The 12,404-nt window shown below is 35.1% G+C and overlaps 1 protein-coding gene across 4 annotated transcripts in view; it reads right to left on the bottom strand.

Moving 5' to 3' along the window:
• Window positions 1-12,404, bottom strand: part of aralar1 (calcium-binding mitochondrial carrier protein aralar1) — a 512,566-nt gene that overhangs the window by 261,769 nt on the left and 238,393 nt on the right. The window lies entirely within an intron of this gene.

Below are 12,404 nucleotides of genomic sequence, written 5' to 3'. Positions count from 1 at the left end.
AACGCTAACGCCTTCAACATCGCCGAGGGACCAGCGGCGGATTTTCAGGGGAGGGAAGGGAGGCCTGGCCTCCCTAAATATTTTGTCAGAGACAACACAAAATGTGTTATCCCAGCTCTCATAAGCTGAGATGGCAATATTCAAACTGACCGCGTTTCTAGTCTTAGGGACGAACATGTAATTCGTGCTGCTAGCAACAGGAAGCGCTGCAGGTAGCACTATGGGGTGGAATACACAGAGCACAAGCACGGAAGTTACTGTACTACAGTGACACCTAGCGACCTTGCGTTCTAATAGTTGGGAGTAAGTAGGCAAAGCAGAACTCAACTCCTGGTAACCATGACAACAGCTGTTTAGCCAATAGGGAAGCTGTCTTGTTCGCGCGCTTCATACCAAAAAGACGCCATGAAAGGAGTTGGTTTTGGCTTAGGCTCCTCGCTTCAGTCTGATGCAGTGAGCTTATACCAATGGATGTGAGTGATGATATTGTGGTTTCACTGTTGGAGGTTCCCTTTTCACGGCGAAATGAAATCGACGGAAGAATTATACTACAGCAAGGTAGACCTACTCCGAAATTTTCATTTCTTCAAAATGATAAAGGTAAGACCAGAACATTTAAATCCTCGTGGTACGATCAACACAAGTGGCTGTGTGGTAGCAGTACGAAGGAGAATCTGTTTTGTTGGCCATGTATACTTTTAAGTAATAACAAAGGCGTCTGGTCATATGAAGGCTACAGTGACATGAAAAACTTGTCTAGGACTGTAGTTAGGCATAGCTCAAGTAGAGACCACTTGAATTGTTACGTGGCATTTAAAGGACTCTGTAAACAAACCCTTAATATATCGGAAATGTTGAGCGAACAGAATAGACTGTTAAAAATTAAATACAATGAAGAAGTAAAACTCAACAGGCAAATTAACAAAATTTTAATTGATGTCACGTGTGCTCTGGCTGCGCAAGAAATCGCGTTCAGAGGCCATGATGAAAAGGAATGCTCTCTAAATCCTGGAAATTTTAAAACTATATTTCTTCTAGTTCTAAGTAGGGATGTGGCATTAAAAAACATTGGGAGAATATGGGGTATCGCAAACAATTCAGAATGAACTCATTGAGTGCATTGAAGAAGAAATACAAGATTTCATTGGAAAAAGAATTAATGAGGCCCCTTTCTTTGCCTGTATTGTTGACGAGACGACTGACATCACTGAAATATCTCAGTATTCTATCGCTGTTAGGCTAGTTGACACAGAAGGTGATATTCAAGAGTTTTTCCTTGGTTTTCATGATGTTAGTGAAAGCAGAAATGCTGAAGGCTTGTGTAATGTACTGTGTAATGCTCTTCATAAATACGATGTTCAAAGTAAGTTAGTGGCTCAAACCTATGATGGCGCAAGTGTTATGGCGGGTGAGTTGAATGGCTTGAAAGCTAAAGTTAATGAGCTTGCTCCACAAGCTTTATTTACTCACTGTTTTGCACACAGATTGAATTTAGTTTTACAACAGAGTTGTTCTAAAATTAAGTCTGTGAAAATTTTTTTCTCGACACTTCATGGAATACCTGCCTTTTTTAATCGGTCCTCAAAGCGTACTGCTATTCTCGACAGAATTGTGGAACAACGTATGCCTACAAGCAGTGATGTCAGGTGGAATTCTAATACCAAACTCATTTCTGTAGTGCACACAAAAAGGGTAAAATTAATCGAAGCTTTCAATGAAATAATAGATTTCCCGGATTCAAACGGTAATTCAGCAAGGGAAGCACAAGGATTTATAAACAACCTACGTGATTTCAATTTTGTTTTTCTTCTCTTGACTTTCCAAGAAATATTTAATAAAACTGAGTTACTATTTAATATTCTTCAGAAAAAAAAAATTATATTCGGATGTGTATCAATGCAATTTCAGATTGTCTCTTGTACATAAGAAATTTAAGGAGTGATCAGCAATACAGTGTATTCATGGAGGCTGCTGGAACTGCTACCAGGTCAGATTTATTGACTTCTTTCAGAAGAAATGAATTAATGGAAGAATGTGGTCTTTACAAGTATAAGCAACTGTACTTCGAAATTTTGGACAATATTTTAACACAGTTGGAATCAAGATTTCAAAATTATGAGAAATTGAAGTTTCTTGAACTAGGTGACACTACTCGATTTTCAATTTATAGTCAGCATTTCCCTACTGAAGCACTAGATTCATTATTTCAGAATTATGAAACTTATTTTGACAGTGTGAAATTGCGTGTTGAGCTTCAAACTGTGTTTTCTCCACTGCACAAGGAGACATTCCATGGCAAGAGTTTGAGCGAACTGATAAAGAAGATGATTGAAAGTGAAACAAGTGAAATTCTTCCCAATGCCTTTAAACTTTTCTGTCTTATAGTCACAATTCCTTCCACAAGTGCTTCCGTGGAAAGGAGTTTTTCGTGTTTGAATCGCGTAAAAACTTTTTTGAGAAACTCCATGACTCAAGAACGGCTCTCAGCATTGGCATGTATATCTATTGAAAAGGGGATCCTCCACAAACTTCAGAGTCGACCCACATAGAATGATGACCTGATCGATCGCTTTGCAAAGAAGAAGGATCGTCGAGTGAATTTGCTGTTCAAGTAATGTGAGTACCAATATAGGCTATGTATTTTTAAATAGTTTTTATTTGTAACCCTTCATCACGTGCTGGCCTCCCCAAGTTTTGAACCCACCGTCCGCCACTGCGAGGGACATGAAAACTTGTGATGTAAGTTATCTATCCTACTTCATTTTCCACCGTCACAAGATTGTACTATTAACAGTAGAATATAACGAAGCACATTGATGTCGTTGTTTATATTCACAGTATGTCTACTATGTTCAAGGAACTGTATAGTCAAATTGTGCGTACATTGGTTGCTGAAGTGTCCCGGGTCCTAAGCCTGCTAATTACGAATATTCTGTAATTTTTAAAGATTATGTGGTACTTTGTCTGAACCTACAGTACATTATCAATTCCGTCCTAGATTGCCGTTTAATCTATAACTATATTAATAATAAATCTGTAGCCAAAATTGTTCTGGTAATTTTCGATTTTCCAAAAATAATTGGTGTTAACATGTATAATTAACCATCCTGAAACCGAAAATCGATTTTTTGAAATTTTTGTTTGTATGTCTGTCTGTCTGTCTGTCTGTCTGTCTGTCTGGATGTTTGTTACCTTTTCACGCGATAATGGCTGAACCGATCTATTTGAAAATTGGAATATAAATTAAGTTCGTTGTAACTTAGATTTTAGGCTATATGGCATTCAAAATACACTATTTAAAAGGGGGGTTATAAGGGGGCCTGAATTAAATAAATCGAAATATCTCGCTTATTATTGATTTTCATGAAAAATAGTACATAACAAAAGTTTCTTTAAAAATAATTTCCGATACGTTTTATTCTATACAAAATTTTGATAGGACTGATATTTAATGAGATAAATGAGTTTTAAAATTACAATAACAACACCATCTAAGGCGCTGTACTGAAATAAAAACAAATGACTTCGTCTATAAGGGGCCTTGGACAACAACAATCGAAAGCTATTAAACATAGCCTAAGAGAATGTTTCTGTGCTTGTATGAAGTAATATCGGAAGCTAATTAATTGTTTAATTATTATTTCACCATTGGAAAGTGTAGTTTCTCTAGATGGACATAATTCTACAATGTTATTACAGTAACTTCTGAAACATATAGCAAGTAATATATAGTATACACATTACAACTAAATGATATGTCAATCTTCATTAAACTATGGTTGCATGTAATAAAAATTAAGAAACATGTTAAAGGAATTGTCATTGCACCAAATGAGTGCTCTCGGGACCAAAATTACCGCATTTTAATTATTTAAATACAATTTAAATTAAGTAACATATTAAACGATTTATCCTTCTATGACACACGAATGTTCCCTGGATCAAACGTCCTATTTTAATTATGTAATTGCTTTATATTTATTTCTAATAGGTGCAGCGGAGCGCACGGGTACGGCTAGTAAGGAAATATTTCTAATATTTTTTTCTAAAGTCAATGTATGGCGGTAAAATCATGACCACTTGACCAAGCCGTACAATGTTGCCAACGACACGGTACCACATATTTCTCAACAACTCTCACCTCCGTCCCCTTTCAACTCCGTCCCCTACTTGAAGTGGACGAAGGTAAAATTAAAGCCCGACATCATAATATATTTTTCACGTACTGTTAATTATTTATTATATCAAAATTCAGATTCCTGCTTGATTAATATTAACTAAATAAAAATAGACTAATAATAAGAAAATAAAACTTTAAAGAAACTTTACATTTTAAGGCATAGCATCTTCTCCAAATCACTTAAATACACATATGAGCCGTTCAGACCAGAAGTGGTAAGTCAGAAATGGGTAATGAGGCTTAAAGTAAACGTTCTGTAAAATACAGCGCAAAGTAGCAATTAATATTCAATTTATTTAAACTATTAGTGGTTAGTGGATAGCACGAAGGACATATTAACTGCTACTTTGCGCTCTATTTTACAGAATTTTTACTTTAAACCTCATGACCCAATTTTGCCTTACATCACTTTTGCTCTGAACGGCTCATATGTACCTAGGAAAATATTGAGTTTTCCTTTTCCTTTCCCACCCAATCAATCACATAAATACAAAGTTAAACAATTAACCAAAAATTTGCACCTTAAATTAATTTTGATGCTTCCAATACTGATAAACCACACTTCTTTGAGACTTTAATACCCAGACTGTTAGTTTTGATGATATTTGTGAGTCATTTTTGTTTCAAAATTTCATATTATTTATTTCACCCCAGAATTTTCCAAAATGAATCCAAAAAGATTTTAACAAAAGTAGAAATTAGAGAGGGAAAGGAACCACAAGCAGAGAGAAAAGATCATGAATGGTCCGGAAAGACTAGACGGCAGAGGGAGTATGAAAGAAAGAGATGAGCTAAACAAAAGAAAGAAGGTAAAATAAAGACGATAGAATACTTTGTCAAGAAGGGATCACAAAGCTTAACGTGCGAGGTGGCAGAAAATATCATTCAGGTATTATGCTAGAAAAAAACTTGCAAAAAGAACTCAAAAATTTATATCGGAACATTCTTCTTCTCAGAGACCTGCACCATGTGCTACTCCTCAATGCCTTCCCCAAACTCATATTTATGTTAATTCGAACCCTCAATTTACTCATACTGTACCTGAACTATTCCATCACATGTTTTGCCTATCGTCAGATGTTAAGCTTAATAAACAGCACATAACAGGATAGAAGATCCGAGGAGTATACCATGAGAACTGGTTTGTAACAGATTCAATGAAGATCTTTCATAAGAAGTTTCTAAGTAAAAAAATTACATTAATTATCAGATAGCAGCTTTCTAATAATGAAGCCATTTTTGGGTCAAAACTAGATAGCTCAAAGACAGAGACACATCGGTGCATCCTGCATTTAAATTTTTAGCACCTTATTAAGAAAACATTTTCTAGGTTTAATAAATTCTGCTGACATGGGAAAATTCACTGGAAATGCTATATGTGATGTTAAGAGGTAAGCATGGTTTCAATGTGGTGGAAAACCAGTGAATTAAAAAAATGCTTTAAAATACACCTTGATATCTGAGAATATATCACAGAAAATTTAATGCACATTTATGCCTTTGTCAGCTGCTGCAACGCTATTTTTAAACCTCTGGTGCACAGAATTTTCAAGGGGAAAGGATAGTTAAATATGGTAGAAAACTGGTCAGGAAGAAAAAACAATATTTGCTTTAAAAAAATCTTTGATATTTGAAAATTATAATTATTACATAAAATTTAATGTACATTTATGCCCTTGTTAGCTGTTGTAACGCCATTTTTAAAGCTCTGGTACATAGTTTTTTAAATGAACTAAACTTCGATTGAAATTTCCCGTAACTTTAATTTTTTGCTTTACTTTCATACAAAAAAGTTACATATATCTTCGCAACTATTAATGCTACATGCATGATATTTGGAACACACATTCTTTAAGCTATTATGAAACTCGTCTCAGTAACATGAATTTGTTATTTTGTTGCATGTCAAAAATATTCTTCCGTATTTCTATAAAAGTACCTCTAAAATTCATTCTTAACATGTAATTGTTTATCTTAACATTTTGACAGCGAATATCAGAATCATGCTACAGACATTTAAAAAATGTATTTTTAGGATTAAAATGTCAAAGAGATTTTTAATGTATCTTTAAAAATGGCTGAGCTATATATATCCAATGTAGTGAATTACTGTAACTTATCCTGTTTCCCCCCCCCCTCCAAATTTGGACCCTATTTTTTTCAAAAACTAATCTGGAATTTAAGATGTTGAAGCAAAGATATTCCTACATAGCCCACAATAGAAAAATTAAAAATGGGAATCAAAAAGGAAAACAAATAAAATTATGTCATCCTTTCCCCTTAAAAATAAGATCTGTATGTATCGGCAATAGTCTACGCAGGTCACTGACAGCTTGTGTATACCGTGTAAGTGGTTGGGTGCGGGTGTGCATCGAAAGTATTAAATATTTTGACCAGTATAACTGATTCTATGTAAATCTCAACTGCGTCCCTGAGGGGAATGGTGACAAAAGTCATGAAACAAAAGTGGAAATTAATATTATTGAATTCAATTTAAAAAAAACACGTCAATTTAGATATTGAGGGGGAAGTCTGAAACCAGGCGTAATAATTGAGGACCGCTTTTGCAAAACTTGCTAACTGCAAAAAAAAAAAACTAAATTTTACAGGAGAGACAAAACACTATAGTAACCAAGTTCTGCTGTATGTCTCACTTATAGCAGAATGCAAGTTTTGAAAAAACGATCACCCTTTGACACACTACAATGAAGACAAATAACCCAATTTTACTAAAACGCATTGAACATCATGTAGAGACCTGCCTTATGTTAACGAATCCATCAAAATCTCAATTTTGCAAATTTTGCAGTTAGCAAGTTTTGCAAAAACGGTCCTAAATTGCATTTTAGATTTCACCCCCATCCCCAGCCATCCCCCTTAGAAATTTCAAATGCCACCCCTATATTTTTATACTTAAATATGAAAGAGCATTCAGTTATTTTTATACCTCATCATTGTCTGGCAACCTCGATTGTTGTTACTGTTGATTAGAGCTGAAGCTACAAATATCATTGAACATTTCTTATAACAGTTGTGTTCGTGTATTAAATTATTGTAAAATGGTTTTCTTCAATGAAAATCGGTCCAACAATATCATCTCCAAAAATTCCAGCCCACACATTAATCTTCTGAAGAAATTGTGTATTATCTTCACGAAACACATGAGGATTTTCAATGTCCCAGTAGCTACAATTGTGTTTGTTGACAAACCCTTTAAAAAAAAAAGTCGCTTCATCACTAAAGCAAATATTTTGTGTCAAATTTGGATCATCTTCAATTCTCTGATACATATGTTCACCAGCTTCTACTCTTCTATCAAAATCGCCTTCGCTGATCTGTTGGTGACTTTGTCTTTTGGAGGGGAAAAATTTGTTCATTTTCAGCACTTTATGTATGGAACCAACCGAAATGTTTATTACAGCAGCTATTTTTGGAATGGAGGTGGTGAGTTCATTAATGAAATGACCTAGTATTTGAATCTGCGAAGTTTCATCGAGTTTTTAGGTTGGCCATTTGCTTTATTGCACATAGAACCAGTTTCTTCAAATTTCCATATTAGATCTATGACATGTCGGTGGCTTATGTTTTTCTCAGGACGCCTCTCCTTGAAAGCTGTAGTAGTTCTACGAGAATAATGGTTTTCAGCGCCATAAATAAATAAGTAAATAAATAAATATGATTTGTGTTCTCTCTTGAAAGGTATACACCGTTTTACAAAAATTTAATACACGAACACAGCTGTTACAAGAAATGTTCAATGGTATTTGTAGCTTCAGTTCTAATCAACAGTAACAACAATCGAGGTTGCCAGGCAACGATATAAAACAAAAGATGTAAAATAAATGAATGAGGTGTATTAGACAATTGAATGCTCTTTCTTTATTTAAGCATAAAAATATAGTGGTGCCATTTGAAATTTCTAAAGGAGAGTGGCTGGGTGGTGGGGGTGAAATCTAAAGTGCAATATTAAGCCTGGTTTTAGACTTCCCTCTCTATACCTAAATTGACGTGCTTTTTGTTTAAATTGAATTTAACTTAAATAATTAGTTAATTAGACTGGGAAGTTTTGAAATGAAAGTTCTGTATATTATATCCTCAAACACATAGTTGGTGTGTAGTTGTGCAAACTTTTTCACACATCACATGGTACCTAAACTTTAAGATGAGCACAGAAAAATATATTTTTTAAATAAACATTTATTTTTATTTTTGGAAGTTGAAATGGATGAACTATCTGATTATTATAATTCATAAGTATTCCGTCGGATAACATGCTGAAAATCAGTTTTATATGTTATGATTGCTGGAAGCGTAAATCTCCATTAACATTTCGAAATATCGATTCATTTTTGTAGTGTGAAAAGTATGTGCATAACATGCTATCAGCTACCCCATAGTCATGACGGTTATAAGCAGGGCTAGGAAGTTGGTACCAAAACCGTTAAGTTGTGTGAGGTTGGACTATATTTCTACCGAATTAAAAGTAACAGCGCATCTCTTAATGTAAGTGAACCAGAACGACAAACATGTGCAGCTGGGTGATAATCAAATATGTGCTCCAATCGTCCACAGTCTTAGAACAAGAAAATAATAAACGAATAATATAAAAAAACAATAATTTGTAATTATAAATGTCGTAAATCCCAAACTAAAATAATTTACACACACATATAAAAATAACATACAAAGTATGCAATTATGATTCTAGCCTCATTATAACAAATAACAATGAACATTTTCATTTTACCAAAACAAATACTCATTTCATGTTCAGAAAAAGAAAACAATATTTGTAGTCTGAAAATATTTGTTCTACGTCACAAGACGTTACTGAAGAAAATCTTAAATATGATACACTATATCTCACTATCATGAAGTCAACAACTACTTTGTGAACCTAAAAGTGTATCTCGTATGTGGCACATAATATTAAATCCATAATTGTTTTCTATTGTACCGACAGCTAGGAAGTTCGTATCGTAATTTCGATGTTGTAACGCAACCGAATGTGTAGTAGCATGAGACGTCAACATTTAACGAAGAATAATCCGGGAAAAAAATAAACGTGTTACACACTCCTGCTTACATAATTATTTTTTTAATAATTTATTGATCGCAGCGCACTTAGCACTATACAGACCACTTCTAAATAAAATACAAACACAAAATATGACATAGAATTGAGGGCAGCCTAGATTGGGCTCCTCAGTGAACAAAAATTGTTAATAAAATTATGTAGGCTACATAGATTGGTGTGATGATAAATTTTAATTACAATATGAGGTCAATTGGAAGTCGGCTCTTGATTCTAGTGGGAAATGTGGACTTCCTTCAGAGAGAGTAGTGGACGGCGTCTGAAACATTTTCTAGGTTGTTATAGAACGTCTTAGCTTGTGAATGAATAAACTGTTTGTGCCGATACTAGTTTCTCTGTGTAGATGGCTGTTACGGATAAACCAAGGAGAATTGAGTGAAATTCGTAGGACTTTATTTTGAAATGACTGGATGTGTTTAATTTCACTTATTGCAGCTCCTCCCCAGACAGGACAGGCATAAAGCAATAGAGGTCATAATATAGATGTGTAAAGTAGCATGCAATTTTGTAGCTTTACAGATGATTTCTTGTTGAGGAACTGATATAATTTAGTGAGTCATGAGTAGGCCAATTTCATAATTATTTAATAACAGATGAATGTAGTTTTTTGGAATACGTAAATAATACAATAATAACAGAATGGCTTTGCTCAAAACCTAAAATATTAATATAAATTAACAATATTCTTCAAACTATTCACGACTCTACACAGCTCCACAGAATGCCACTACATACATAACTGTTCTGTCCATGGGCAGGTCTTTCACTACAAACCCAGGATTCTCCAATCTCTCCTATTTTCTGCCTTCATCTTAGTCTCCGCATATGACCCACGTATCTTAATGTCGTCTATCATCTGATATCTTCTGTCCCGAACTCTTCCCCGTTCACTTCTATACGTTGTGTATCGTCTGAATTGAGCGGGAGCAGGAAGAAGCGCGTGTGACATCTACGTGTAACTCCTCGCTGTACTGAATTGAAATCTACTGTTTTGGTACGAACTTCCTACCTATGGTAATAAGTTCCCGAAGAAGTTTGCCTAAGTAGTGGATTTTCTCAAAACTTGACACATTTCACCGAAGCAGTCAGCTCAACGCCGGGCCTACACTTAAGATAATGCAAGACATCACAATTTTATTTAAATATATCCATTCCATGCCTTTGGCGGGGATCAGCATGCTCGTAATCCCAATGCTGGCACGTTAGAAATATAAATTTCCTTATACTTCACATAAAGACGAAATGAAGTTACGGAAGAGCACAGTCCAGTTTATGGCAAAATTAGTGTCCAAGTTCCACGATAATGAGGAATAAAAGACTTATGAGTGTTAAATATTATTATTCTCTCCGCTCAAAATCTAAAGTGATTTGACCTTGGAAGCTTCCTTGCGTCTGATAGTTCCGCGCATCGTTCTTGCCGCCACAAAGCGCCGGGATTAATCAATCGCTACCACAAGCCGGGAAAAATATTGAATTTTGATATGAAACGCCCTATTAAAGCACAAGACAGTATTTTTATAAAATGTATACATATAGGCCTACATGTACTGTATAATAAAATGCATATTCTTGTTTTCTCTTGTTTTATAATCTGTTAAATAAGTGCGTGTATTTTATATGTAGCACTGTTCCAATAAATGCGAGATCCTCTCTGAAAATGTAATAAAAGTAACATATTGTGCATTATTGTGAGAGCATGTCTGTTTGTGTGGCTTCGTTCTATGTGCAGATTGTGATTTATGAAAAATATAAAATTTTCATAAGTTTTTAAGGGGACCTTGTATGTAGCCTTATTATGTCCGCCATGCTAAATTCACGAACTTCATGCACCTTTTTCTCACTACTTGACTAGAAGGATGCAACTTCGCACACAACCTGACAGGATTTTCTATTATTCTTGGTTTTGCAGGCTGGTAATCTTTAAAAAACAACAACTATATATAATTATTTTAATGTTTATTGAAGAAAACATTTTTTTTTTTCACAGAAAAAAAGTAATTTTGTTTAGTTTATGATATGGAGAGTGAAAAAACAGGAATTATTTAGTTTTATGACATGAATTAGTGTTTAAAATATCAAGTTTCTACTCACAGTAGTTTTTGAGAAAAGGTACATCTACAGTATATAGAAAAAACAAATACAGGGTGTTTCCAAGGTGGTGATACAAACTTTCAGGGATGATGGGGGAAGAGCACATGTATCAATTTGAGATAAGGAACCATGGTTCGGAAATGACTGAGTCGAAAGTTATAAGCAAAAATAGTTGTGTGGAAATGGAATTGTAATTTCGCACCACGTGCGTCCCTTAACGTTTGGAACAGTCGTAGAAAGATGGTATGAGCCGGATGTCTCCTACGTGGGTACTTGTACCCGATACAATCTGTGAGCTTCTCTACTGTTCCCATTGGCTCATCCGTATTCGAAAATCGGGTCTGCATATTCCGCTCTCGTGTACTCCTCCGTTTCTCTAGGACTGATCGACTGGACACTGCAACTTGTACACATACACTGCTGTCTACAGGCGTGCATATCAGGACCGACCATGTCCGTTACACATTACGCTATCTGCATTGCTTTAGTGTAGTTTCCTGTCCCCATCCCTCAGACAGCGCACTGAATGGAATACTGTAAGTAGACAACGTAAACAACGTCAGATGAATACATTATGTGTACGATGTACAGATAAATACACATAAATAAGGTGTACAGAGGAATAAAATTATTTTATTTCCACAGAACTATTTTTGCTTGTAACTTTCGACTCGGTCATTTCCGGACCAGGGTTCCTTATCTCAAATTGATACATGTGCCCTTCGCCATCATTCCTGAAAGTTAGTAACACCACCTTGGAAACACTCTGTATGTGAGAAAATGACACCTAAACTTAACCATAACTTCAATGTGCACTTAGTCCATATTCTGGATCATCAGGTTTTTTTTTTCATGTCACTGGCCCTTTCAAGACCTCTTTTTTTCTCTCCATTCTGCACTTCGTCTCACAATCCATATCTGCCTTTTTCACCCGGAAATCGTCAAAATATTTGCACGCCTTCACCATGTTACCTCTTGGTTCTGCGCCTAATCGCCCTAATCTCCTTAAAACTTTAACCCCACCACTATTTCCCTCGT

Source organism: Periplaneta americana, chromosome 8, assembly GCF_040183065.1.
Source record: "Periplaneta americana isolate PAMFEO1 chromosome 8, P.americana_PAMFEO1_priV1, whole genome shotgun sequence".
NCBI lineage: Eukaryota > Metazoa > Arthropoda > Insecta > Blattodea > Blattidae > Periplaneta > Periplaneta americana.
Note: the sequence above shows the minus strand (reverse complement) of the source record. Positions and strands in the feature narration are given on the sequence as shown.